The sequence below is a fragment of the Oncorhynchus kisutch genome, linkage group LG13 (genome assembly GCF_002021735.2).
Source record: "Oncorhynchus kisutch isolate 150728-3 linkage group LG13, Okis_V2, whole genome shotgun sequence".
NCBI lineage: Eukaryota > Metazoa > Chordata > Actinopteri > Salmoniformes > Salmonidae > Oncorhynchus > Oncorhynchus kisutch.
Genome location: NC_034186.2, coordinates 44,736,739 through 44,744,596, shown reverse-complemented (window position 1 = coordinate 44,744,596; position 7,858 = coordinate 44,736,739).

Here is a 7,858-nt window from a genome sequence, read left to right as displayed (position 1 = left end):
GATTATGCCATGTGTTTCGCAAATGTGTTCATGGCCAAGCACGCTGGATTCCCAAAATTGCATTGCCACGAACGCTGGGTTTTAAACGTGTTATTACATATCCCGTACATTACTGTGTGGGAATGGGAAGACCCCCCCCCCCCATTCCGGATTAGCTAGCTAAGCAGTTGAATCAAACAACTTGAAAAGCTGTGGCCACTTTATATCATCTAATTTACTCATGTTAGCTAGCTGCCTGGCTAGCTACATATCCACATCAGAACTCCTTTGCCCTTGCTGTTCGACGATGTAGAAAGCAGTAATAATGTCCACAAGCAAGGAACAAAACAGCTATCAGTAAAGTGATGAGTTTTCTTCAAGAGTGGGATCATGGCAACAAGCCGGTGAGCAGCCGCATGCTGACCATTTTCTACTCAAAACGCTTGCCAGTCTCTTCGTGGCTCGGTTCACTACCTGGATGGTAGTGATTTGTAGTTCGCGAACGATTAGTTCGTTTTGAACGACATTTTTTACTGACTCGAGTGTCGTGATTAGTCTTTCTGAGTGACTCGTTCATTTGACCCGTTATTAGTGCTAGCCGCAATGAGTCATATAGCAGGATTAATTGTCCGGACCAGTGGACGTGTCATCATAATAACCATAAAGCCTAGCAGTCAAACACGAAAATGGTTCAAATAGTTTTTTCACCGTTCATTTTTCACATCATACATACATTTTACAAAAACTTCAAACTAAGTATGTGTTTAGTGTAGGTTTACTTTGGCGTGACGTTTTGATCACTGTGTAATTCGCTAAGTGACAAATGTAGTTTTATCAATACATTTGCCCGGGGGTGAAAGTAGATTTAATTTCTTCCCGTTACAGCATATCTATGGGATCAAAATCATGACAAATGTATTCACAAATGTAAATCACCAATCCACAAATGTAAATCACTTTCCACAAATGTAAATTAGCTTTCCACAAATGTAAAACACTTTCCACAAATGTACATCGCTATCCACAAATCCAATTCACTATCCACAAACAAACACCCTTTGATTTGTATTTTTTTTTTAATAATTGCATATATGCATGTTATTTGCAAGTAAAATGACTACCATAAAGATGTGCACATAGCAGAGATATGTGCAAACATGACAGAAATGGCAAACTTGGAACTCCATATTTGGAGGCGCTTAGGTCACCTGACTTTAAGCAGCGATTTGACAAGACAAATACAAAAAGTTATCACGCGTAGAAAAAAAGTTCTCACCGTAAAAATCCATTTGAATTCATAGAAAAAAAATGTGTTCCCATAGTAAGACATTTCTACAAATCACTGGCAGACTCTCACCCTTTTTCAAGACCCTGTCTTTCAAAGATCATTCGTAAAATCCAAATAACTTCACAGATCTTCATTCTAAAGGGTTTAAACACGGTTTCTCTTGCTTGTTCAATGAACCATGAACAATTAATGAACACGCACCTGTGGAACGGTGGTTAACAGACTAACAGCATACAAACTGTAGGCAATTAATTAAGGTCACAGTTATGAAAACTTAGGACACTAAAAAGAGGCCTTTCTACTGACTCTGAAAAACACCAAAAGAAAGATGCCCAGGGTCCCTGCTCATCTGCGTGAACTTGCCTTAGGCATGCTGCAAGGAGGCAGGAGGACTACAGGTGTGGCCAGGGCAATAAATTGCAATGTCCGTACTGTGAGACGCCCAAGACAGTACTACAGGGAGACAGGATGGACAGCTGATTGTCCTCGCAGTGGCAGACCACGTGTAACAACACCTGTACAGGATCGGTACATCCGAACATCACACCTGGACAGGTACAGGATGGCAACAAAAACTGCTCGAGCTACACCAGGAACGCACAATCCCTTCATCAGTGCTCAGACTGTCCGCAATAGGCTGAGAGAGGCTGGACTGAGGGCATGTAGGCCTGTTGTAAGGCAGGTCCTCACCAGACATCACCAGCAACAACGTCGCCTATGAGCACAAACCCACCGTCGCTGGACCAGACAGGACTGGCAAAAAGTAGTCTTCACTGACGAGTCACGGTTTTGTCTCACCAGGTGTGATGGTCAGATTTGCGTTTATCGTCAAAGGAATGAGCGTTACACCGAGGCCTGTACTCTGGAGCGGGATTGATTTGGAGGTGGAGGGTCCATCATGGTCTGGGGCGGTGTGTCACAGCATCATCGGACTGAGCTTGTTGTCATTGCAGGCAATCTCAATGCTGTGCGTTACAGGGAAGACATCCTCCTCCCTCATGTGGTACCCTTCCTGCAGGCTCATCCTGACATGACCCTCCAGCATGACAATGCCGCCAGCCATACAGCTCGTTCTGTGCGTGATTTCCTGCAATCAGGAATGTCAGTGTTCTGCCATGGCCAGCGAAGAGCCCGGATCTCAATCCCATTGAGCACGTCTGGGACCTGTTGGATCTAGGGCCATTCCCTAGATTGGGCTAGGGCCATTCCCGCCAGAAATGTCCGGGAACTTGCAGGTGCCTTGGCGGAAGAGTGGGGTAATCTCACAGCAAGAACTGGAACATCTGGTGCAGTCCATGAGGAGGAGATGCACTACAGTACTTAATGCAGCTGGTGGCCACACCAGATACTGACTGTTAATTTTGATTTTGACCCCCCCCCGCTTTTTTTGTTCAAGTACACATTATTCACGTCTGTGGAACTTGTTTAGTTTATGTCTCAGTTGTTGAATCTTGTTATGTTCATACAAATATTTACACGTTAAGTTGCTGAAAATAAAAGCAGGTGACAGTGAGAGGACATTTCTTTTTTTGCTGAGTTTAGTATGGTAACCATAATATGTTAACCATATGAGTAACCATAGTATGTCCAATGTAAATAATCGAAGTCCTGGCCTTAGATTTCTCTAAATTTGGAACACTATTGCGTTGAACACCCATTCATCACCCAAATAGTTGAATTAGCTGTGTGATAGCACCACTAAATGGGAAGGATATGTCATACATTGTAAGTGATTATAATCTATCCCCTGTCTCATGTTGCACAGAGGATGAGCAGTAAGGAGACATAAGTATTCCTGAGGCCTCTAACCATTTCGCCAGGAGAGGCATGCAAAAGGTAGAAGGGAGGGGTAGGATGTGGGATCAGACTTTGTAACAGTATCGCTTCCGTCCCTCTCCTCGACCCCACCCCAAGACAACCCTGGTTTGAACCAGAGACCCTCTGCACACATCGACATACCTATCGTCCACAAAAGCCACGGTCCTTGCAGAGCAGGGGAAAAACTAGTTCTTGTTCTCAAAGCGAGTTACCTCACCGATTGAAACGCTATTAGCGAGCACCGCTAACTAGCTAGCCATTTCATACTGGTTACACTCAACCCCTTTGACCTCCTTTTCCGCAGCAACCAGTGATCCGGGTCAACAGCATCAATGGAATCAACTTTTATGGGATCAAATTTTTTCTACGACTACAAATCTCTTTCTACACATGACAACTTTTTGTCTTTATGGCAGTCATTTTACTTAAGGCCTTTGGAAACTACCTGAATATCTGCAGTTATAAAAAAATTCTAATGCAATATATCGATTTACAAATACAAATCAAAAGGTGTTTGTTTGTGGATAGTGGATTGCATTCGTGGATTGGTGATTTACATTTGTGGATTTGTGATTTACACATGTGGATTTGTGATTTACATTTGTGGAAAGTGATATACATTTGTGGATTGGTGATTTACATTTGTGGATTGGTGATTTACATTTGTAAATACATTTGGCATTATATTGATCCCATAGTATGACCCTCCACTCACATGCACCCCAAAAAATGTAGGCGAGACAAAAAAAATGGCCACCCTCCTATCCCAGCTCAACTAAAATAGGCAAGTGTACAGCAGGGGTCAGCAATAGGTTTGCCTCGCAAATTTTTTTCTCAGCTAATAGTCAGCAGAACAGAATATATTATTGGCCTAATTCATAGGCTAATTAAACACAATTGTTTACACATCTGGAAAGCAGGCTATATAATCAGTTCAATGTCAATAACATATCCTAATATGTTCGATCTGATTACACTGACCAAATAACCAATATCTCTATTCAATGAGTTTTACATTTCTTTGTGCATTGATTGTGGAAAAACAGATTGTAATCAACAGATGTTCTATCAAAATGTCTCAAAAGAAAGGTGGACAATGAAAATAGAAGTTTCAGGGAAGAATGGAGAGAAACGGGCATTCTTACCATATTTCTCCAATGTCAAACCAGAGTTTCTTGTTTACAACAAACCCCTGCTGTTTGAAAATAATTAAATAGCAAAGTTCATGTTTTGTCTCCTCCAATATTGAAGGCCGCAGCACAGCTTCAGAATGTCATAGTGAGGAATCAATATATCCCCATATGCATCAGAGTCACGTCTTTTGTGGGCATTTTAAAGCTTTGTTTCTAGCATAATGCATCATGGAGTTAAGCATTGTTATAGAACTCTTTATATAATCTGCATACTTTTTATTAATTTATTTCAAAATATAAAGCTAACAATAGGTATCATTTTGCCCTTTTCTTTATCAAAGGGTATGCCATACCCTCACTCAATTTGAGCCCTGGTTTTAACCAAACACACCAAGCCCTTACCAGACACAGAGGTATTTAAGGAGTGCATGGTGACAGTATTGGAGGATTTGGCTACCAACAAATCTATTGATAGCATAATTGTGTCTGTCAAAGAGGTAGGCCTAGCTCTTTTTTTTTTATATAGGACAATATAGGCTCCAACAAAGCCCTCTTGTTGTTAGTGAAGTCAAATGAAAATGCCTCATGCCACTTGGTGAGAGAAGTTATCATTTAGGCAGAATAATGTGAGGTGTTATGTGTTGCTGGGGGTGCGTCTTGGTCAGTTTAACTCAGAAATGGCCGCCCTCGTCAAACTGCCGCTCTAGGCAGCTACCTAATCATAGAATTATATAAAGGGACGGCTTCACAGGCAGGGCTTAGATTAAGCCAGGAGTAGGCCTTAATGTGTACTAGTTCAACTAGGACATTTAAGTAGCTTGCATGAATGTGGCTTAAATTTGGCTTAGTTAGTCGGAGACTATGGAGTCCTGGAGTAAGGTAAGTAGGCCTAAATGAGAACACCTGGGTTAAGCATTAGGTTAAGTATGAGCACATGCTGTTGGTCTAATGGTGCTCATAAAAACTCGGAAAGGAATTGAAAACACCATTACTGGTGTGACTCTTGAGACAAAACAATGGCAGAGGCGCAAATAATTTGTTCAAAAAACTTTAGTGAGTATGAAAAAATGCTACTAAAATAAGTTGTCAAACCATCCAGTTATTGAAATTAAAAACCATTGTTGAATCAACTCAACTGGCATTACAAAAAATACATTCCATTGCATGACTACTTTAGTTAGTGTCATTTGAATGAACATTCTTCATTACCATAGAAATGATTGTATCACAATACCAGGCAGCCAATGCGAGTGTACCCATGAGTTCCCCAATCAATGTTGCCACGGTTAGAGGTTCGATTCATTCTATTTCTATGGTTTTTCCCCTGATTAGCTGTTTCTCAACACTGGAGTTGAAGAGTATGCAAAGACAGATGCCTTCTGGCTTTATAGTTGGATTTGACTGGCAGACTTGAGAAAAGAGGAGTTTTTCTAATGGGTTAACAACAACAAGCTGGCGTATAAACCAGAGTATGAGCCATTACTCCCTGTTATCCAATGGCAATCATTCAATGCAATAATAACCAAAACAGAGCCACAACACCTGCATGTTGTGGTGTATTTACTGTCATTATTTTATTGATTATTACCTCATTGTAACACATTAACACATTATATAATTTATATATAGGAACTTATTTTTATATTTCACCATAATGGTTATCTGCTTACTCCATGGCTCTGTTTGAATTCTGATACTGAAATGGTTGGTTTGGTATAAGGGTAGTAACCTTGCGTACACTTCCTATCCAATATCTTATAGATCCACCACGTCAAAACAGAAATTGTGGTGAAGATATTGGGTGAGACGAATAGTAGACTGGGTCGTGGGGGGGACGAATAGTAGATGGGGTCCTGGGGGGGGGGGGACGAATAGTAGATGGGGTCGTGGGGGGGACGAATGGTAGATGGGGTCGTGGGGGGGACGAATGGTAGATGGGGTCGTGGGGGGGACGAATGGTAGATGGGGTCATGGGGGGGACGAATAGTAGATGGGGTCCTGGGGGGGTCCTCCCCCGTTTTAAAAATTATATTTTAAAACCCATTTCCTGCAATTCTACACAGCTTGACATGACTCTGTTGAGGGGTATTTTGAGGGGTATATTGAAAACACAGTATAAGTGGAAGGATAAGTGGAAGCCCCCCCCTTTATTATTTCATTCCAAGTCATCATCTCATCTCTATAGAGCTGCTGCCTGTGCTGTCTGACAAAATCATTATTTTGTAGTTCTTCAAAGTAAATAAGGCATACTTTTATGACTGCTGAATACCAACTATCTTTAAAAAAAAATTTAACCAGGCAAGTCAGTTAAGAACAAATTCTTATTTACAATGACGGCCTGGGAACAGTGGGTTAACTGCCTGTTCAGGGGCAGAACGACAGATTTGTACCTTGTCAGCTTCCGGTTACTAGTCCAATGCTGTAACCACTAGGCTACTCTGCCGCCCCAATGAAGAATGTTCATTCAAATGACACTAACTATCTTTCACTTTGATCGTGTATTTTCAGGTAGCAATACCTTGCAAAGCAACACCTGCTCTCTATATCCCCACACGATCCTGCATGCTTGTCTCTTAGCAGTTGTAAAAGAGACAGACAGGACAATATGTAGTATATGCGCAATGGATTATGGTAGTTGTAGTTTATTACCACATTTTATGCACTAAACCAGGTTTTCCCCAAACTCGGTCCTCAGGACCCCAATGTGTGCACGTTTTGGTTTTTGCCCAAGCACTACACTTCAGATAATCAACTAATCATCAATCTTTGATAATTTGAATCAGCTGTGTACTGTTAGGTCAAAAACCTAAATGTGCACCCCTAGGGGTGCCGAGGACTGAGTTTGAGAACGCTGTGCTAAACTATGTACACTGAACAAAAATATAAACACAACATGCAACAATTTGAAAGATTTTACTAAGTTACAGATCATAGAAGGAAATCAGTCAATTTAAATGAATTATTTAGGCCCTAATCTATGGATTTCACATGAATACAGATATGCATCTGTTGGTTACAGATACCTTAAAAAAATGGTAGGGTTGTGGATCAGAACAACAGTCAGCATCTGTGTGACCACCATTTGACTCATGCAGCGTGACACATCTCCTTCGCATAGAGTTGATCAGGCTATTGATTTTGACTGTGGATTGTTGTCTCACTCCTCTTCAATGGCTGTGCAAAGTTGCTGGATTTTGGCGGGAACTGGAACACGCTGTCGGTAGAGCATCCCAAACATGCTCCATGGGTGACATGCCTGGTGAGTTGCAGGCCATGGAAGAACTGAGACATTTTCAGTTTCAGATCCTTGCGACATCAGGATCTCGTCACGGTATCTCTATGCATTCAAATTGCCATTGATAAGATGCAATTGTGTTCATTGTCCATAGCTTATGCCTGCTCATACCATAACCCCACCACCACGGGGAACTCTGTTCACAATGTTGACATCAGAAAACGGCTTGCCCACACGGCGCCATACTGTCATCTGCCGGTGCAGTTGAACATGGGATTCATCTGTGAAGAGCACACTTTTCCAGCGTGCCAGTGACCATCGAGGTGAGCAGTTGCCCACTGAACTTGGTTACAAAGCCGAACTGCAGTCAGGTCAAGACCCTAATTAGGACGACAAGCATGCAGA